Here is a 22,977-nt window from a genome sequence, read left to right on the forward strand (position 1 = left end):
AACCTGGGAGTGGAATTGTTAGATTATATGGTAACTTTATGTTTCACTTTTTGAGAAATTGCCAAACTCTTTTTCACAGCAACTGTAATGGAGATCAGAACTTCAACATATGAATTTGAGGGGGACACAATTCTACCAATAACACATGCTTATTCTATAAAATTAATTTTCTTGCCTTCATTTCAGCAAAATAATGACTTCACTCTTTCGTGTGTGGATTTCCAGTTGTCCCAGCACCATTTGTTGAAAAGACTATTTTTTCCCCATTAAATTGTGCTGGTATCCATGCTGAGAATCAACTGCCCATAAATATGTAGATCTATTTTTTGCAATTCTATTTTTTTGAGATATGTATGTATATGTATATGTGTGTGTGTGTGTGTGTGTGTGTGTGTGTGTGTGTGTGTGTGTGTGTGTGTGTATATCCTTATGCCAGGACCACACTGCCTTTGATTACGTAGCTTTGCAGTAAGTGTTGAAATTGGGAAATGTGAGTCCTCCAACTTTGTTCTTCTTTTTCAAGATTGTTTGGCTATCCCTGGTCTCTTGCATTTCCAGAATAATTTTAGGATTATCTCATTAATTTTTGCAAAAAAAAAAAAATTAGCTAGGATTTTCATAGGAGCTGCAATCCATCTGTAGCTCAATTTCAGAAGTACCCTCACCTTAATCTTAAGTTTTTCAATGAACACAGGTGTCTTTCCATTTATTTAAGTTTTCTCTAATTTTTTTCAATGATGTTTTGTAGTTTGGGGTATACAAAATTATACTTCTTTTGTTAAGTTTATCCCTAAGTATTTAATTCTTATTGATGTTATTGTAACTGGAACTATTTTCTTAATTTCATTTTTGGATTGTTCATTGCTAGTGTATAGAAATACAGTTGATTATTGTATGCCAATCTTTATCTCACCACCTTGAGTACACTATTAGCTCTAATATTTTTTTTTGTGGATTCCCTTAGATCATGTCATCTGCAAAGATAGTTTTACTTTTTTCTTCCCAATCTGGATGCCTTCTATTTTTTTTTTTTTTTTTTTTTTTTTTTTTTTTTTTTTGCTGAATTGCCTTGTACAATGTTGAATAGACGTAGCAGGAGCAGCATCCAGATCTTGTTCTAGATCTTAAGGGGAAAGCATTTAGTCTTTCATCATTGAGTATAATGTTGGCTGTGGGGTTTTTTTTAATAGATGTTTGTTACCAGTTTGAGGAAATTCTCTTGTATTCCTAATTTGTTGAGTGTTTTTATCATTAAAGGTCATTAGATTTTTTTCAAATGCACAATTGATGATTGTGTGGCTTTTCTCCTTTATCCTATGAATATATTATACACACACACACACACACACACACATACTGATTGCTTACCTGCATTAATGATCTTATATAATTCAATAAAGGAGAATCTTTGGAGAAATCTTCTACTTCCCTCTCTTCCTTGCCTCCAATATCCATTCAGCCTCTAGGGTCTACTGGTTCTACCTCAAAAAATCCTAAATCAGGCATTTTTATCCACACCTGTTGATCTCTAGGAAGGAACTTCAAATTCCCTCTGTACATCACTCCTCCCTTACACAACTTTTGTTATCCCCATGAATAAAGATTAAAGGAAGACACGCCATTCTAGTCTTAACTTTTTTCTCCAGTCACATCTTCCCTTCTTCTTCAGAATCCACCCCCAGTGGCTATAGAGCTAGGCTGGTCCATAATAATTCTTCATCCCCCAGGCCACAAAGATTGATCCAGGCATGGGCATATGATAAGCTGTTCCTAACATTAACAGAGAAATGCAGAGAAGTCGGAATAGCCAAAATAATCTTGAAAAAGAACAAAGTTAGAGGATTTACCATTCCCAATTTCAAAATTTACTACAGTAATCAAGACTACATGATACTAGCACAAAGATAGACATATATATCAATGGAACAGAATTGAAAGTCCAGAAATGAGTGCTTACATCTATGGTCAGTGGATCTTCATCAAAGGTGTTAAGGCAATTCAATACAGATAGTCTTTTCAACCTGTGGTACTGGGATAATTGTATGACCAAAGGCAGAGTAATCAGTTTAGACCTGTGCTTCATGCCTTACACAAACATCAACTCAAAATAGATCACAGACCTAACTGTAAGGGCTAAAACAATAAATTTGTTGAAAGAAAACACAGTAAATCTTCATAATTGTAGGTTAGGCAAAGATTTCTTAGATATAATATCAAAGCATAAGTGATTAAAGAAAAATGTTACAAATTTAATTTTATCAAAATTACAAATATTTTCCTTAAAAGTTTTTTCATTTTTATTAACAAAGTGAAAAATTTATAAGCATGTCATGTGGCTGATAAAGGATTTGTCTCCAGAGTATATAAACAATACTTACAACTCAACAGTAAAAAGACAAACTGATTTAAAAATGTGCAAAGGATTTGAATAGACATTTCTTCAAAGGAGAAAGATGTTCAACATCATTAGCATCAAAGAAATGCAAATCAAAACCACAAAAATGCCATTTCACACCCACTAGGGTGATTATAATCAAAAAGGCAGACAATAGCAAGTGTTGCCAAGCATGTGAAAAATCAGAACTCTTGTGTATTACTGGTGGGGACATAAAATGGTGCAGCTGCTTTGCGAAATAATAAGTTCCTCTAAAATTTAACCGTATAACTCAGCAACATCACTCCTAGGTTCATATCCAAGAGAATGAGAACATATATCTACAGAAAAACCTGTATACAAATACCTGTAGCATTATTCATACCAGCCAAAAAGTGGAAACAGCTCAAATGTCCATCAGTTGATGAATACATAAAGAAATGTGATCTATCCATACAATGGAATTGTAGTCATAAAAAAGAATGAAGTCCTGATATGTGCTACAACACAGATGAACCTTGAAAGCATTATGCTATGCGAAAGAAGTCGGCCACAAAAGGCTATGTATTATATGCTTTCATTTCTATGAAATGTCCAGAATAGGCAAATCTATAGAAACAAAACTGAATTAGTGGTTGCCAGATTCAGTGGGTTGGGGGGAGGAGAGGATGGCAAATGACTACTAAAGGATATGGGATTTCTTTTTGGGGTGATGAAATATTCTGGAATTAGTGGTGATGGTTGCGTAATTCTGTAAATATACTAAAAAATGCTGAACTGTACACTTCAGTAGGTGAATTTAATGATACATGAATTATATCTCAACAATAACAAAAAAAGAATGTAGGTAATGGGACTGATTTGATGATGGAGGAGAAATGTCTTCTATTTGAAGATGTTAACATGTTAAGTCTTACATACCGCCAGAATATCCTGGTAGATACCCCAAGCAGGCATTTTCAATTACTTCCCTACAGCTCTGGAGAAAGTCCAACAGTCATGTGAGTTTTGAAACCATGGAGAACGTGAAGTCATGTAGGGACAGCAGAGCAGTTCAACAAAATAACTCCTTAACATAGCATACCAAACCCTCTAGGAATGGTCTTTGTACTGTTCTCCAGCCTGGTCCTTCATCACTCTGTGTCTCAGATTTTTTTCTCAACAATACTGAATTACATTCATTCATGACACAAATATTTAGTGCCCAAGATGAGGAATAAAAGAGTGAGCAAAGCAGACATAGCCCTTGACTTCAGGGATCTTGCAGTTTAGAAAAGTAAACAATTATAGTTTAGTGTGGTTGGTGCTGTCATTAGAACAAGCTAAGATACTACCCCATTCTTCCTTTGTAAGTGCCTCTTCATTGTGGTCTCAGAGCACCTTTAAATACTCTAATTAACGTACCACATCATTTATGTTAAAATTTATCTACATTTGCATTTTTCATCCTGACTAACTGTAACTTTCTCAAATTTGACTTAGTATCTCTATAAGCAATAATAATGCTGATTATATAATGTGAACTCAATAGGTGTTTGTATCTGGTTATGGTTAACAGTATATACTCTGCTGCCAGACTACTTGAGTCCTAATCTGAGTTCTCACACTTCTTAGCTGCTTGACTTTTGGCCAAGATATCTAACTTCTCTGTGTTCAGTTTCTTCATCTGCAAAATGAGACTAGTAATAGCCCCTACTTTATAACGTTCCTGTAAAGATTGCAAGAATTAATGTAAGTAACAATGAAACACATGGGATACATAAAACAATGCTGGACATATATTTTCTGCTCTTGTTATGTTCACCATATACCCTGTTGTTATCATTCTTACTGTAATAGCCAAGTTGGCTAAATTTCAAAGAATAACTCCTCAACATGGGTATCTGTGTTTCAAGTTATAATTATTATATTAAAGATATCCTCCTTCACACAAAACATAGCATGGTTGGTCAGATTAAATTTATCCAGAAAGTTGATCACGCTGTTATATATGGAAGCATATTTGGCATAGAAACCTAATGAATTAAACAAATTTCAATGAGCTGCCAGTAGATGGCTCTCTTAATTTGCTCTTTTATTTTCAGTTCAGATTCCTGCTTTTATGCGTCATCACACCATCAAAAAATGCCAGTAACAGGGTAGAAATGGCTCTCCAGGAATTATCTGATTTATTTTTTCTAGTAGGATTTACAAACCACAGTTGTAAACTCACCAGCAGAGATACCTCTTCAGTGGATTGTTACGGGGTTTTTTAAATTGTTTTGTTTGTTTGTTTGTTTGTTTGTTTGTTTTTTAATTAAGAGAACATAAGAAAACCATTTCAGAAATGTTTTAGTTGGAGCCTAGAATTTTGACTATTTTTATATGTCATGGTAGATGGATGAACATATTTCTTAAATTTTTCATGGAAAATGGACTTCAAATTTTTCTTGATATCTCACTTTTTTATAGTAACTTTAGACCTGGCTAATTCTTCCCTCAGTTTTTCTCTGCATTATAAAGCTCAGTAATGACTTATAAAAATCTATCTTTTCTTTAGTATATCAATTAGTTGTTAAGGACCTTTCTATTCCCATAGCATTTTACGTTTATTTTATTATATTGTCACTTATTGGCATTTATCAGTTTTACTATTAGTTCCTCAAATGTTTGGAGAATAAAGCCATACTCTATTCTCCAAGATATTTTTTGCTGAGACAGATAAATCCAGATATTCACTACTTAAACCTCATAACCTGTAGAGTTCTTAGCCCTACCCACTGTTTCTATAAAGCTCTAGAATATATTTCCCCAGATTATGTCTCTAAACTCCTAAATGTTCCTGTGCCTTACAGCTCCATCCCATCCGAGGCCAGTCCAGGGGGATGCCCATTCTCTTCACTCTTTCATAAAAAACCACTGACATTCAAGCATTTGAGGAAGATCTGCAGAGTCCTAGAGAGGGGTCATAGGCCAAGGTGCTAGGTCTTAGTTGGAATAGTCTTTTGATTTCATTTCATATCTCCTCCTCTTCACTTCTCTCCATTTCTTCCTTATATATCCAGAATTTTTAAAATAAATTCAATCTTCTTCTCTATAAAACAGATCTACCGAAAGTCAGACCTCAGGTTCCTCAGACTCCTCTGCTGATCCTATGGGTAGCCCTAAAGTTGGGGAGGCCCTTCAGACATGTCTTGAATCAAAGAACAAGGTGAGGTGCAGCCATTATGGAAAACAGTATGGAGAGTCCTTAAAAAAAACTAAAAATAGACTTACCATATAATCCAGCAATCCTACTCCTGTGCATATAATCAAAGGAAATGCTAATTTGAAAAGATGAATGCACCCCAGTGTTCATAGCAGCACTATTTACAATAGCCAAAACATGGAAGCAACCTTAATATCCATCGACAGGTAACTGGATAAAGATGTGGTATATTTGTACAATGGAATACTACTCAGCCATAAAAAGAATAAAATAATGCCATTTGCAGCAACATGGATTGACCTGGAGATTGTCATACTAAATGAAATAAGCCAGAAAGAGAAAGAAAAATACCATATGATATGACTTATGTGTTGAATCTGAAAAAAATGACACAAATGAACTTATTTACAAGACAAAAACAGACTCACTGACATAGAAAACGAACTTATGGTTACCGGGGGGAAAGAGGAGGTGGAGGGATAAATTAGGATTTCAGGATTTGCAGATACTAACTTCTATATGTAAAAGAGATAAACAACAGGGTCCTACTTTACAGCATAGGGAATTAGGTTCAATACCTTGTAATAGCCTATAATGAAAAAGAATATGAAAAGGAATGTGTATATATATATATACATATATATATGTATGTATAACTATCACTGTGCTGTACACTAGAAATTAATGCAACGTTATAAACCAACTATACTACAATTTTAAAAAAGCACAAAAAAAGAAAGAGGTCAGGTCTTGGTATCATCCCTCATTGATCAGTTTTTGGACACAAGCTGCTCCCAGGGAGGAGGCTCCCCTCTTTGTCTAAAGGCAAGTCCCAGAGAGAGAGACTCAGCTTTAAGCCATCAGTAGCCAACACTCCCTAAAGCTGGGGGAAGCCAGTGCTTCCATCATAAAAGTGACATCCGAGTAGCGCATCACAGAATCCACTTCAGAGTTCATCCTCAGGGGGAGGGTATAGCTCAGTGGTAGAACACAATGCTTAGAATGTACAAGGTCCTGGGTTCAATCCCCAATACCTCCATTAAAAAATAATGATAAACAAACAAACGTACTAACCTCCCCCTTAAAAAAAAAAAAAAAAAAAGCAGTGTTCATCTTCAGAAAAAGATGAGACCCAAACAGCAAGAAATAAATCCAGAAAGAAATGGAGAGACCCAACCATATTATTTGAGTTCCTCAGCTCAGCTACATCCCTGGAATTCCTAGGCACATGAGCCAATAGATTCCATTTTCTGCTGAAGCTATTTGAAATTGGGTTTCTGTCGCTTGCAACTGAAAGATCGCTGATTAATAACAACTGATGTTTGAAGAAAGCAATAATCACCACTCTTTTCTTTCAGCAATCACAACGTCATATTACAATTTATTTGTTTATGCATCTATCTTTCTAATTAGACTGTAAATTTCTTATAGGGTCATATTTCAATCATCCATCTTAGTATCTATAGCAGTGCGTAAGTAAAGGAGACAGTGAACAAGTATTTGTTGAATTAATGAATAAGAAAATGCCAAAACAATAGATAATGCACAGGCACAGCAGACATGAATGAGTTCACTAAGCACATTAAGTAGGAAAGTATAGTCAAAAATTGACTTGAAAGGCACGATATTTGGCCTCTCAGATTTTACATTTTCTCTCTTAGCCCAATCTAAGTTGGAATTTAACCCAAGGTACTCAGATTCTTTAGCTTTAGTTTGCTTTAGGTTGACATTTAAGCTAGGTTTGCTGAAATGCTCATTCCTTCTTAAAATATACTTTTTGCCTTTTCTGTGATTCTGAGCTCCATGTTCATTCCTGGTCTAGTGATTTGTTCACTGTGTATTTGGCCCCAGGGCCTGTGCTGGACCCTGGGAATATAGCAATGAGTATGATAGAAAGCCCCGCACCCAGGGAGTATATATTCTTTAAAAAGGAGGCAAATGTTAAACAAGCAATTATACATACAATATGTATTACAAAAAGTAATTATGGGAGTGTATAGCAGGGGAGGACAACCTAAATTGTGAGATTAGGAAAATTGTCTCTAGGAAAGTGACATTTCTATAGGAAACCGAAGGAAGAATATAAGTTAGCTCCCAGAAGCCGCCAACAAATATGGCATTGTGTCTCATCAGGCCTAAAATAATCAGTATAGCCAGGGGAATAGGTGAATTCACTGAATCAATAGAAATTCAACAGTCGCTAAACTAACCAGAATCTACTTCTGAAATGGAAAGTGATGCTAAATCCCACCTAAATTATATGGTTGAGAATGCAAGAGGAATTTTTTTCCCCAAAGGAAATTTTTGAATGCAGCTCCCCCCCCCGAAAAAGGCAGAAATCGATGCTGGGCAGCAGGCACAAGCACCCCATTATAGGGAGGAAGACTGAAAGTTTGCTGGAAAGACCTTTGCGGTACCCAAGTGAGAGATGAGAGTGACTTGGATAAGGAGATGCCAGTGATGGTTGAGAGAATGGACAGAACTTGGTAACTAACTGGCTGAAAAGGTAAAGAGTAGGGACACGACTCCAAGATGAAAGTTATTTTCTTGCTCAGGCTGTCACATAGTTAACCTAGATGTCCTAAGACTTTCCTGGCCATGAATGAGAAAAAATTTCCCAAGCTAATTATAAAGTTCCTCTTATGGAACTTAAGTTATAAATGTCTCCTTTGCCCTTTAGGGTTCTCTCTTTTTCTGGACCCCCATATGCTTCTTTCTATAATGTATTGTTTGTCTGAACCATATTCATGAATGAAATGTTAAGGCTGATTCTACCTGAGCTTCTTTTACACTATATTCGGAAAGCATCTGACCCTTAATACTAACCATGGGTGAATGTCTTGAAGCTTGAAATTATTTCAAAGTAGTTCTGGAAGTATCAAAAAATAGTATATCCAGAATTGTAGACACAAATTGGGATGGCTGCTCATCTAATAATTCCCATGTGGAATTTCTATAAGAAATTCCAGATCCCTGGTAGGCACATGATCCAGACTGTGTCAGTGTGAGTTCCTCATTCCCTTGGCCACAGTGATTCATCCAAGGGATGGGTTCATCATTCTTTCCTGGAAATTTTTCAAACTGAAGCTGAGAAAAAGAGATCCCTCTTTTTCTAAAATAACTAAGCTTGAAAGAATGCAATTACAAATTACAAGTTACTTTGTCTGCGTAGTCTTCATGAATTCAATTCATCTATGGAAAGAAAGATTTTGCACCACTGTGCAAAAAGATACAGAGACCCAAGATATGGAAAGAGAGACAGAGATCTTGAAATCTGGTAGCATTTATATCCTTGGATCTTGCTGTCACTGGAGCTGTCTCAAATACTGACCTTTCTGTAGTTTGATCATGGGCTCTATAAAAATAGGGATCGCAATTGCCTGGCACATGATAGGCACTCCAAGAATAATTGTTTAGTTAGAGACTTCACTGTGGACCAAGCTGGAGTGACAGGGATCACATTTGCCCTCGCTTCTGAAACAATTTAAAGACAGACTAAGTACATTTTTTTCAAAAAAGTGGTTTTTAGACACTGAACATCAGACAACACAGAACAGTGTGATTACTGAGAGAGAGGAAACAAAGGGAACCCTAAGATTACCCCCATTTTAGTGTCTGGAGAGTTTTCATAATGCATTGCAAAGAGAGGGAACCCTAGTAGAACCTCATGGTCTCTCTGAGTTCAGAATGGAGCTGGGGTCATGGGAGGACAAGGCGGCTAGGGTTCTCAGGGCAGCATATCAGAGAAGAGATTGCTGCACAGAGAGAGCTCGGAAGATCTGCAGAGAGCTCCCTTTATTGTTGAGCTGACTGTTGACCACAGTATGTATATGAGAAATAATCTGAAGTGGAAACTGTAAAAAAAATTTTTTTTCCTATAGTTTCCTTTGACCAGATCTGTATTTCAACTTGGAAAATAAATATATCCTTATAGTTTCAAAGAATGAAAACTCTACTAGTGAAAAAAAACTCTTCAATGAATCTGAGTCAACGCATTCTCTCTTTTCCTTAAGCTAGTTCTGGTTGGGTTTCTGTTGCTTGCAACCAAAGAATCTTAACCAATATACCTTACAATTCCACTTCCCAGAATTTAGCTTCAGAAACTAACAAAGGATTCCAAAGACTTTGGTTATAAAAAATATCTATCATTTTAATGTTTATAAATGCCAAAACTCAGATTTTCTGATATTGCCAAGTAAAGATTTTCTATGCAAATTTGGTAAATTAATCTAATAAAAGACTATGTAATAACTAACACAACATTTTAGTTTCTTACTTGACATAGAAATATGCTTATGATATATTGATTAATTTTTTTTTAATTTAAGTTTTCCATTTTAGGTTATAAAACATAATATATAGTTTGTATTGTACCTATGGATATATGCATATGAAGTATATCTTAAAATTTTAATTATATTTATCTCTGGCTACTGGAGTTTCAGATAGTTGTTTTTTTTTTTTAAGTATCTATGTTTTCTGATTATCCTACAACAAATTTGGTTCAATTTTTTTTTAATGTCTCCTCAGTTAACCTCTAAGTTTCTGTTTTTGATCTAAACTTTACCCCTGATTTCCAGTTTATTTGCAAAACACAGGGGATTGACATACTTTTAGTCAGTTGAATAATAAAGTCCTTTCCTATCCTGATTACAAATTTCTCCACTTCCCCAAACCCTTTTCTAGAGCTCTGACAATTGCAGTTTCACAACTGTACACACTGTACACATACTGCAGGCATGATCCAAATTGTTAAGTAGATGGTTATTCTGGTTATTCTTTCACTAATATTCTAAGGGAGAGATGTTGTATACCAAAATTATATGTTCAATAAAATGGGGCCAGAGAGGTTTTAAACTTTTACCAAAATACATCAAAGCAGCTCAGTTATTAAAGCCTAGAAATGTTTCCCAGTGCCTGGCTGGTCTAACATTTTGGAAAGTATTGAAAGTGACCTATGTCCCTGGAGGAAGCATATTATGCCTAATGATTCAATGTCCCAGATTTTCCGGAAAAGACCTGATTTCTTTCTTCCTTTGTTTTTGTAAAGGTCTTTCCTTTATTGGGTTTTAACTTTTATGCCTCTCCAAGATTTTTCTGCAAATGAATTCATGCATTTGAGTAAAATATCTTTTGCTAGATTACAAATCCTGATTTTTAATTTAGAAAGACGATCCACCAAAGCAACAGGGTTGGAACAATTAATCCTCCAGTAGAGTAATGTAGTATCAGTGGACCCAACAAGATCAGGGAGAGATATGAATGTTGTGGATATTAAAAAATCTAATTTAGGGCTCACACTTTGCTAACTTCAAGAAACTATCACCTTGAATTCCCAGTTCGCACCTTAATTACTTCTGACCTCGAATTCTCATCCCAGATATAAAGCTAACTAGCTCTGTAAAAGAAGCTCAGTCAGTCAGTATCTTGTTGCTTTCATGTCTTTATCTTTCAAGTAGAATTTTAAAAAATGATTTATCAGCCATGCTGGGTTGTTTTGAGGATTAAACGAAATACTGAATGTACATGATTTACAAATCACTAAGTTGTTCTTTGTTTTCTCTAAGGAGTCCTTTGTTAAAATCTTACTATGAAAGTTAAAAAATAAGACACAAAAAAGCTGAGCTGCGCTGGTTGAAGAGGATATGAAGGACAGAAGCCCACTGTACAAATTTGGTATGTTGCTCTTGCTTCTTCCTATGTTGATGAGAAATTAGCACAAGAAGAAAAAACAATAACAATCACTAACAATTCCACCACATAGAGAACTGTTCGTGGACTACATTTTTCCAGACCCTAAAGAATATCTTCAAACAAACTTGACCAGGTGATTGGTTGATCAGAATGAAATCTCTTTCCCATCATTCCATGTGGATAAGTGAGGTTCTGGGTCAACAGTCAAAGTGAGGAAGGCAGATTTCATCATTAAATCCAGGTGGCAATAAAACACATGGCCAGAAAGAGGGGACAGATGCCAGGAACTGCTGGATGATGAACCTGACTGACGAACAAGACTGAAGCAAACCTAGAGAGCCCTAGATAACAGCTGGAAACAGACTAGAATTCCTTTATCTTGTGTTTTATGGGCCAGCAGCTGTGAATTCTTCGTTCAATCAGACTAGTATAGAGAGTTAGAGTCATCAAAATAATTTAACTTAACATTTTGTTAAGCTTATAAAACTGTGGTTCTGAATTTTTGGTTAAAGGTTTTAGCTGCTGTAAAAATGCTGTTTTCAATATACTTTGAATTATAAGGTCTGAAGAAAGATAAATTTTTGTACTTTTTTTCATTTAATTGGAATTATTTTCAAGTCTCTGCAAATATAGGGATTGTAAAGTAAAGCATTAAACATTTAATGGTAAATAATGTATGTATTCCCATCCCAAGAAATATGTGAGTAAAATTGAAATAAATGCTTTAAAGTTAAAAAAAAAAAAGAGTAAGGATTAGGGTTAATATTTCCCACTACCCCCTGCCTTTTCCCACTTTCTTTTATCTCCAGAACAAGGTAAGAAATATAACTTGAAAGAAATACGCCAAATAAATAAATATGCCCAAGTAAGCAAAGGTTTTTCTGTAATAGTTGTTCAAAAACATTACCATTATTCAGTCTGTTTTCCCTCTTTTTACCAAATCTATAAAGAGATATTAAAATAGTAAAACCAGATGTGATTCTGATTGTTTGTCTAGAAACTTCCTACCTTTCCGTGCAAAGGCTCAAAACCTTTCTGAAACATTTGACTACTGTTCTGCTTCCTTCATTACCCTCCTGCACATCTTTAGCCATTCTTTACGCTGGTAAGTCCTTTCTGACCCATCTAGACTGGGCTAAATGTCCTCCTACGAGCTCTAAGCCCCTCCACGTATCCTTCTATCATTTCTACTTACTTGAAATTGTTTGTTTATAATCTCTCTTTAGCTGAATAGTAAGCTTCTGGATGGAAACCCTCCACAAACCCCAGATGGGATTGAGTTCCTCTGTTGCAAGTGTCCCCGGATCCCTATAGTTTTCCTTTGTAAGAGCTATGGGTGTGATTATTTTTGTAAGAGGCATGGTAATTACCACTCTCCAGTACTGTATAACCATTGGGGCTGAAGTTTTCCTTTATACATCACTATCACTTTCCTCAACTGCATTCCCTTTATTTTCCAAATATTATTTTGGGGAAAAAAATAATGTTGGGTGTTTCTTGCTCGTCTACTTAAAAAAAAAAAAGTTTATCTTTGTACGGTTTTAAAAGTCAAATGATACTGGAAGATTCATAATTTTAAAAAACAGCACACTGTTCCTCCTTCTCTACCCCCAATTCCCACTTCTCAAATGCAACATTTTTTCCATTACATTAGCTGAACATTCTTCCGGTACTTGCTTCTATCTTCCTAAATAACATCCTTGTATTGTTGCTATTTCAAGATTGCTCAGTTTCATATCTTTTGGCTTCCTACCAGAGATGATGAAGATGAAGCTCTTTTATAACACTGCCCACCAATGCCCCATCTTACACACGTTCACATACATTCTCTTCCTCTTTCGTTTCCACCTACGTGATTATGCTATCCATAACTTTTGGTTAACTCAACATGACCATGCAGTATAAAACAATTACACTTCTTTTCTTCAACGATTTTTGTTTTTCCCAAAATTAAACCTTATATTTACTGTTTGCTTGCTTTTTTAATGTTCCTATAACTAATTCATCCTCAAACATTCCTCCAGAATTATACATTTTCTCTCATGATGTTCGAATCCATCAGGCTGTTTTTATTTTTATTCATTTCTCAGCAACACCCCTGGTGGGACCCTCAGCTCTCATGCACCAACATGAGCAGGCTGTTCTCTGGAAATGCCATGCAATTCTTGCTCTGGGATCTTCTTTGTGCTCATCCTGAAGATTTCTTTCTCCTCCCTGTGCTGGATCCCTTATTTTCTGGATCCCTCATCTTTCTTCCTGATTTGGCTCCTTTGCTTTGTGGAGCCCATTCTCCAGTAATTCCTGATAGACTGAATGAAAGTTTGGCTCAATACAGAATTCTAGGTTGAGACCGTTTTCCTTGAGGTTCCCAAGATGTTGCTCCATTGACTTCTTGCAAGGAGTATTGCTGAAAGTGTCAATTCCTTCCTAACTCTAGCTCTTTGTGGCCTCCTTTTCCCTCTGGAAATGTTTAGGAACTTCTTTTTGTCCCTAGTAAATAAAACTTCCCATGAGATGCCTTTAGGTGGGTCTTTCTAAATCTATTGTGCTGAACATTTAGTGAGCTCTCTAACTCTGGAAAGTCATGTCTTTCAGCTGTGGAAAACTCTTGAATTCCTGTTTTGATAACCTCCTCCCTGCTGCTTTCTCTCTTCTTTCTTTCTGACATTTTTATTATTTAGATGCTGAACTGTTTTTAATTTTCTTATATTTTCTATTTCCATTTCATCTTCATTTTTATTTTTTGGTTCTACTTTCTGAGGGATTTCCTCCAATTTCATCTTCTAATTCTTGAACTTTTGGGGATTTCACAGCATGAATCAGCTTGTTAGTACCTCCCCTCTGCAAGTTTAGATCTGAGCTTTCTCTGGACTGGAATATTAGTACTCACTCATTTATCTGCTTCCATGCTTCAAATTTTGTTATGTTTTCTCCTCTCCCATTGTCTTGGTCCTTCTTGGTTTATGCCTTTGTTCAGAATTCAGAAGAAACCTGTGGTGAATATGTGTTCAATCCACCATATATAATCAGAATCTTTGTTTCCTTTCCACTATAACTATCATGCTTCTTCTCAAGGCAATTAGGCTACCTCTGAGTTATAGGGAAAAGATCAAGCACAAGAAAGTAGAGAAAAGAAAAAGCACAAATATTAGTCGTTCAAGATATTATAACATTCCCAACAGTACTAGAGCTAGCTCATACTGGCTCACAAAAAATAGACAATTCTATTTTCAGGAATTTGTGAGCCAGTTATTAATCATTATTAAAAATTAAATTAACTTACAATGTTTATTATAATTAACATTTTACAATGAAATAAATTATATTAAAAGCATAGGTAATAAATACTCAAAATTTATTACTTCCTTATTATTTTAATGAATTGTACTATTACCTATGTTTTTGAGGTTATTTACATCTATGATGTGCTATATATCTCTTTCTAATCCAAATTCAATGAAGTCATACTTGTAGCTTAAAAGTGGCCATAGAGGGAGTATTTATACCATAGTAATCAGCAAATGCTACAAATAAGGAATTGATACTGTTCTTTTCATGGTCTAGGCTTAAGAAAGATGGACAAAATACTAATACAAATTAAACTTAAAAGCTTAATAAAATTTAAAGTTTAAATTAAGAATGTGCTGTGTCTCTAACAGATTGTGAATAGCACAAAAAATTGAGGATACAGTCTTTCAGTATCATCTCATTTGGCAAAGAAATCAGTCATTGACAAACAAGTGAAGTTCTGACGTTCTTCTTTCTTGTTTCGCTTTCATCTTAGTCTTTAACTTAAATGAAAATATCAACCAACATTCTGATGCAATCATACTCATTTGTCAATTGCAACTATAGGTTGGCCATAGATACAAGAGTAATACGAAAATCTACAAAATCATTCTGTAAGGATCAGATTGCTATAATATTATAAATTGTATTCTATACACATCCTTGGTCTTAATAAAATTTAATTCACACAAACATACCTTTTCTGATTTATTTTTTGGACAGCTAGTTCTTAAACAATTATTAATACATCACTCTGTATTACTTTCCCTATACTATAAATTCCACAAGGGCAGTAACCATTTCCGTTTGATTCCCCAGTTCTTGCAAATTTTATATTACCTGGTAGGTACTCCATAAACAGTTACTAAATGAGCAAAGGAAAACAAAATGAAAGTGAAAGGAAACTTGCCTTATTCATTTTTATATCTGAGAATTAGCACATATTAAGTGCTGAAAAAAAAACGTTTGCTGACCTGAAATGAACTGAGTCATACTCTCCTAATTCTGAAAACAATCCCATGACAATCAAACACATCAAGGAAAAGAGTTGAGATAGTTTATTTTTTCAGGCACAAAGCTTGTTTTCATGGTTTCTTTGTAAGTTAAGTCACTTGCTGCAGTAAGTCCAAGGTGAAATCTAGGTCTTCTGATTCTGGAAACAGTGCTCTATTCATTAGTTTCCCCGTTTCTCAAGGACATCAATATTTTCTGATACTAATGTTGGACAAGAGAGCTGATTACTTGCTTTGTGGCTACAAGATTTTTACTTAAGATAAATGACAAAAAGCGGTCAGGAGGAATCAGATAATGATGTCTACCATTTAATGAGCAGACACTATGCTCATTATAAAACTACACTTTAAATCCAGTAGCCTGGTTTCTCTCAACAACTCTACAAGGTAGAAATTATCCTTACATTACAAATGAAGACACTGAGGTTCAGAGAGATTTATAAACTTACCTAAAGCTTGCATCTGCAGGGTAGCAATACTGAGATTCACAACAGTTTTGCCTTAAGACAAAATTCCAGTGTATTTTCATTGGACAGTGTTCTTAAACATGAGCTGTTCTTACACCATTGTTCATGTACCATTTTCAGGAACTGCATGCCAATCATATCATCATTTACTTCATATTTTCCTTGGACCTTTTTTGTTATTAGTTAGCCTAATCTGAAAGAATAACATCCATGAAATAATAGGCTAATACATTGTTATACTTTTCTAATGCACACAAAAGTGAATACATAATTATTAAAATTAAAAATGTGCCTGCTTACCATCTAAAATGACCATGGGTACTATCAGAGATACATATACTTCCCTGGGGCAAACACTGCTTCTTGCAATGCTGCAGATTTAACTTGTACTGGGGTAGAAGCAAGGGTGATGGTCATAATTTTTGGTTTGTGTTCCGTTTCTATCCTAAAATAAAAGGAAATCATTCACTTCATTTTACCGGGGGGGTGGGGGGGTGGAAGGCCTGACTCATACTTCCTGAGCAAATTCCCATTGCACAAAACAAGGAGCTTTATAAAACATTCTTCCAGGGTCCCTGAAACCTTCCAAGTAACAGAATTGGAACTAAACTTGACAAAGATTACTAAATGTCACCAGTGTTAAACAATTGAAGGTGTCTGTAGCAAGAATAGAATTCAAGAAAAATAAAACCAAATTGTTGGAAAGCACCTACGGTGAGAGTCACGAAGGATTCAAAAATCTAAGAAAAGCTTCCTGGCATTTGTGCTGCCCCAGCTGGAGTTGATAGAATTGTTTCTATTCTTTCTCATAAGTATGTTGGAGGAGGAAGCAGTTGGGTTTTCTTTCTTGGCTTTTGAGTGGGAGGAATAATACAGCATTATCAGAGATAATGGCAGAAGAAAAAGGAGGAAAAAATGTTTTTGAACTGCTGAAAAACTAAATTCATATCTCTATGGAAGAGCCCAGATTTGGTTATATAAATTGTTTGGAATGTTGTCTAGTGCATTTCAAAGGGAAAAATAAAAATAAAAAGAGTGTCAGAAACCCTAACAGTCAAAGACTATGGAGGTAAACAATATAGATCTTTTTTAAAGCTTGTGAAATATCAGTATTTATATTTGGTTCAGTTTTAATCTACCTCCTTTATGGTGCCTACACATCCCTCTGCAGTATGGTTTCTACCACACACTCAATCCTCTCCTTACCCCAAACATATTTGGGTTCTATGTCCTATACCCCAACAGAGCCCAGGCCTCAGGTCACTGCATGTAGGTTTCACCAACATTCAGACTTTAAGTCGCCTAGAATTTACAAATCTTAGTACTGCTACCCTTTTATTTCTTAAAAAGAAAATTACACTGTAGAATCTGGAGCTAGGAGGAGTACTGGTTTTCTTGAGGAAATAGAATCTTTCACAATATTGAGAATTTTAACATTGTGTGTTTTCATCTTGCCCCAATAGATTGCGTGGCTAGCAACCTAAATGGCAAATGAAATGACTTCTGGTTACTGTAGAATCATCACAAAAGAATGAGACATCATTTTTTCCTCCCTTTCTAGGAAGAGTATGGGGCTGGGAGAGGGGAGAGTAGAACTTCGTGTTCTATTTGGTAAGGTCTAGCCTTCATCGAGTTAAGAGAACGCTATTTGTTTCTGAAATCTGGGTTCTTAGAGGCTTGTTATTGGATTGGCCTAAAGAGGGAGAGCTTCTGGCATTAAGAGAGAAGAGGCTGGAGCAGAGATGAATTATCCAGAGTGGGAAGTCACATTGTGTTTGATCCTCTCGCTGTGGGGCTTTGCAGTCTGCTTCCTTACAGCAGCCTGGAAGTCACAGGAATTTTGATGGCATGGCTTTGTGTGTACCCAGGGACTGAATACTTAGCTGTAAACATCCCTCTGTAGTGAAGGTCCCAGTTGCCGTATTTGACACTATCTTCAGTAGAGGTAGCTACCTTAGAATAGACTATCAATAGATAGATTTAGACAATGTGCATTACAGCAGCAAATTGATAGATTAAGAACTCTTTATACACCTCTTCCGAACATCCATTTCCCTGAATTAGGTAAGCCATAGGGTCCTTTTACAAAGAATGAGACAGGGCACTCTAAAAATAACTTTGATTGAATTACCAACCCTGATAGGTGAGAGCCCAAAGGATTTAATTTAATTGAGAAAAATAATGAAATGTGAAATGTGACGTTCCTTAGTTTTATTAGTTATCTATTGCTGTGTAGCAATACTATCACAACCTGAGTGGCATAAAATATCACTCATTTATTAAAGGCTTAATACATTATTCAGGCATTAGCTTATAGTTTCTCTGGGTCATGAATCTGGGCTTGACGTATTAAGGCTCAGTCCTCTGTTTCAGAGTCTCTGTCAAGGTTGCAGTAGGTGTCAGTAAGGACGGGGTCTCACCTGAGTTTTGACTAGGGGAGGATCTTCTTTCAAGTTCACATCATTATTGACAGCACTCAATTCCCTGCAGAACTGGACTGAGAGCCTCAGGTACTTCGATGTTGACTGGAGGCTGTCCTTGGTTCCTTGCCACGTGGGCCTTTCTATATGGTGACTTAATTCATTATGTCACCAAGTCCAAACTTGATCTGCTTGCTGCATGACAGGCCAGTAAATCAGGAGATGAGGTATTGAGGCAAGGAATAATGACTTTATTCAGAAAGCCAGCAGAGAAAATGGCAGGCTAATGTCTTGGAGAACCATCTTGCTCAAGTCAGAATTCAGGCTCCTTTTATACTAAAAAGGGGAGAGGGTGTGGTTGGCTATTGCAAAGTTCTTGGGAGTTGGAATCCTCTGTTCTTGCAGCTGTCCATGTAGGTCAGGTCATGATTTACCTGTAAATCTCCAACAAGACAAATGTTACTCTCTGTTCTACAACTTTTTATCTCTATATGAATGGAAAAGTGTTATATGCTTAAAGTTCAGAGCCTTGATAATGGGATGTCTTGTATATTTCAGGCTATAGGCAACATTCTTTTACAGAAGGTGCAGAACCAGCATGACTAAGCACAGGAAACAGGGCACAGGGTTAAATTTAAAGAACAGACCTAATATGGAGTCAGTGGGTTCTTCCCTATTACTGTCAGATCCATCAAGACAGGGAGTCCTAGAAAGAGTCTATTAGCAAGATCAAAGTTAACTGTCTCTTGTATGCAATCACAGAGGTGGTATCTCATTGCCTTTACCATATTCTATTGGTTAGAAGCAAGTTGCAGGTCCTGTCCCTACTCAAGGAGAGGGCATGAATACCAGGAAGCGAGGATAATCTGGGGCCATCTTTGTGTCTATAGTACAAATTATAGAACAGTTTTATACCTGGTAATACTAACAAGTTAATTGAAAAATTGTAATTTAAACACAGTAATTTACATTTACCCTAATGGATAGTCATACTAGCATTCTTCTTTTCCTTAGTTTTCATTTTCTTCTTTTATTTATATTTTACTACTTTAATTCATGTGCCTTTTAAAGACTTTCTCAAATATTTTGTGGGAAAGGGTGTGTATAAATAAATAAACATACTGCTATAGACTGAATGTTTGTGTAACCGCAAAATTCATATGTTAACACCTAATCCCCAGTATGATGGTATTTGGAGGTGGGGCATCTGGGAGGTGATTAGGTCATGTGGGTGGAGCCTTCATGAATGGGATTAATGTCCTTATACAAGAGACAAAAGTAAACTTCCTTACCCCTTCTGCCATGTGAAGACAGAGAGAAAATGCCATCTGTGAACTAGAAACAGCTCTCACCAGCCACTGAACCTGCCAGTGCCTTAATCTTGGACTTCCCAGTCTCCAGAACTGTGAGAAAAAAAAGTCTATTGTGTAAGCTACCCATTCTATGGTATTTTTGTTACAACAGCCCAAATGGACTAAGACACAAACTTAATATAAAAGTAAACATTTTATTAAAAGGTTAAGGTAAGTCCTGAAATACAGAATATGTAGTAGTTACTAAAATGAGGAAAAAACAAATTTGCATAAGACACATGAAAAACTTTTCAACTTCATTCATAGTAAGAGAAAGACATATATTCACTGATATGTATAACTTTTATAGATCAGATTGCCAAATATTTGAAAGCTCTGAGGGTGAAACTCGTGGTAGAAGTATATAAAAAACAAACTTAAATTGCAATGTTAGTGATAGGCGCTTTGAAGAAAATTCAAGTAGGACAAAGAGAGTGACAATGTTGCTGTTTTCCATAGACCAGTCAAGATGACCTATCTGAGGAGGAGACATTTGTGCAGAAACCTGAATGAAACGAGGGACTGGGCCTTCTGGGATCTACAGAAAAATGCTGTTGCAAAAGCTCAGACGTGGAAAGAGTTTGCCAAGTCTGAGGAATGGGAAGAAAGCCAGAGTGGACGAGGCACAGTGAGCAAAGAGAAGAATGACGGGAAATGTAGCTGGAGAGGTAACCGGGGTCAGGTTGTGTGCAGCTCTGTAAACTATGGTAAAAACTATTTTATTCTGTGAACTGAGACTATTTGGGATTTGAAAGCAGGAAAGTGACATAATAGCACTTAAGTTTTAAAAGAATCACTGTGGTTGCCATGGGTTGTGGAGGTGGGGGAGGAATTGGGCCAGAGTGGAGGCAGGAAAACCAATGAAAAGACTTGGATTCCTATTATGGATGTCAAACAGAACTGTAGATTGCCAAGCCCATCTCCTGCCCCCACCCCTCCATTCCTCATTCTTTCCCATCTCAGTAATGGCACTACCATCCTCCAAGTTGATTATTTCCTTTCCCATATCTCCTATTTCCTCTTTGACCAGTAACTTCTTTGACCTAATCTGAAGAAGGCCAAAAATCTATCCTCTCTTTCCATCTCCACTGTCACTTCCTTCAGCCAAGGTACCTAACAGACCTTACTAATTAGCCCTTATTTTCCATTAGCTCCTTCATGCTTGCCTTCCTCAGAAGTTCAAAGCCCTTTTCTTTTGTCTTGTCACTTATCTAGGAATTCTAAACAGTCCTTTAAATTACAAATTCTAAACAATCCTTTAAATTACACATCTCTGAGTGCTCCCATGCCATGGTAATAAACTTCTGCTTGTTTTTCTCTTGTTAATCTGTCTTTTGTCACTCTAATTTATAGAGCCCCAGCTAATGAACATAAGATGGGTAGAGGGGAAAATAATTTTTCTTCCTCCCCTACACTGCTCAGCAAATATTTTGGAATAAATGAGGCATTATTCCCCTTTTCAGATGAGGAAAGTGATACCACGGAAGTTAGGTAACTAATTCAAAGTGACACAGTCTGTAATAGAGCCAGGATTTGTTCCCAAAACCCAAACCTGTGTCCTTAGCTCCTATTGCCTTTTTCATTAAATTAATAATAATAATAATCAGTTGTCATTTTCTTAATATATATGTATAATATTATCCCAGAGAACGAATACAGCTTTCTCTACCTAGCAAAAGGATCCATCCAAAGTGATATCTTGGAAAATATTATGAATATTTTGTGAATATTTTTTGTGAATATTGTGGAAGTTCACCCTCGCGGTCATCCCCCTCCATTTTCCCTCTGGGGCCTTCTCTGGTACTTGTCTCTGAGGCATATTTGGGGTCAGAAAAGTCTTTCTGGTGCCTCTCAATTGCCTCTACCTATCCAGAGGCTGGCCTTGTGTTCAATACACACCAACTTCTCTGCCTCCAAGGGGTTAGTCTTCCCTGGCCACAAAATATAATAACTGTTTTCATTTCCCTTTCTTCCCGCACCAGTTTTTCTGGTCTGTGTAAGTGGCCCTTCCTGCCTCTGAATATCCAAATTACAGTGTATTTTGAGAAAACTCTCTGCCCTTCTGAAAGCCTCCCTTCCTCAAGGCCGACCACTGACTGCTATATTCCCATTTTACTATAGACAGTTATCACTGTGTGAGGTCTCACAGCTGACTCCGCTGACTCAAAACAACACGCTGAAGCCAAGATTCTGGCCTGCAAAATGTTTCCTCAATAGCCTGACATGAAACAAAGACAATCACACTGAGGCATGTGACCCAGGCTGCACGAGTCCATGGAAGTTAATTGTTTGGTGATTTCCTGTACTTGAGACACAAATGCTTCCTTTTCCAACAATAGACTCACTAAAGCCTCAGTCAATGCAATGAAATTACGGACTTCAGGGACAGTCTGTATTCAGATAACACTTAGCACTAATTTAGGCCATGAGGTTTGTGGGATCGAAAGGCAGTTCACAAAGAAGTACAGGCCCTCCCAGTGTGAGGATTCTTGATTATAGTTCTGAGTATTTCTGGAGGGGCTGTGGCCCTCCTATCAAAGACTCCTTGATTTTATTGCACCCTATGGAGTTCAGAGCCTCTTTCTTACAAAGAAGGCAGGTGGGTGTGTATAGTACACAAGCATAAGCTACTGAGAAGACTGATTCCTAAGCATAACACAGAACTGGATTTTGACTGCCCAAACAGCCTTCCTTCTGCCTCAGCTTAACAAACACTCTCTCCTTGACCAAACTTTCGTCGGGCTCCTCTAAGCCCTCTTCTCAACTAGGCCTTGACCTTCGGCTTGTGTCCAGTTCTTTTGGACCCACATCACCCATTTATAGCAAGAATTCTGCTTCATCAGTTTAGAGAGAATCCCCCACCCTTGATATCTGATCATCCTCAAAATCTGGTCAAAGGGGGAGGGTATAGCTCAAGGGTAGAGTGCCTGCACAAGGTCCTTGGTTCAATCCCCAGTACCTCCATTAAAAAAAATAATAATAATGTTAAAATAAATAAGCAGATAAGTAAACCTAATTGCCTACCCCCAAAACAAAAGCAAAAAAAAAAAAAAAATTCTAGTCAAATTCGTCATCCTTTACCATCTCCCAGGTGGTATCTGATCACTCTGTCCCACTTTCAGCAAGAATCTTGTTAGGTCAGTTTAGCAAGAGTTATGCTACCCCCTTAGTAATTTTCCAGC

At 36.5% G+C, this 22,977-nt stretch overlaps 1 long non-coding RNA gene across 2 annotated transcripts in view; it reads left to right on the forward strand.

Moving 5' to 3' along the window:
• LOC141579582 (uncharacterized) overlaps positions 1-22,977 on the forward strand; it is a 36,618-nt gene that overhangs the window by 11,533 nt on the left and 2,108 nt on the right. Inside the window, exons 3-4 of one of the 2 annotated variants that reach the window (XR_012511212.1) lie at positions 11,129-11,237; positions 20,255-20,463. This is a non-coding gene — a long non-coding RNA (uncharacterized LOC141579582). Of the gene's footprint in view, positions 1-11,128; positions 11,238-20,254; positions 21,122-22,977 lie in introns of those variants that run through there. The other variant, XR_012511211.1, reaches the window with a different exon arrangement.

This window comes from Camelus bactrianus, chromosome 13 (genome assembly GCF_048773025.1).
Source record: "Camelus bactrianus isolate YW-2024 breed Bactrian camel chromosome 13, ASM4877302v1, whole genome shotgun sequence".
Taxonomy (NCBI): Eukaryota; Metazoa; Chordata; class Mammalia; order Artiodactyla; family Camelidae; genus Camelus; species Camelus bactrianus.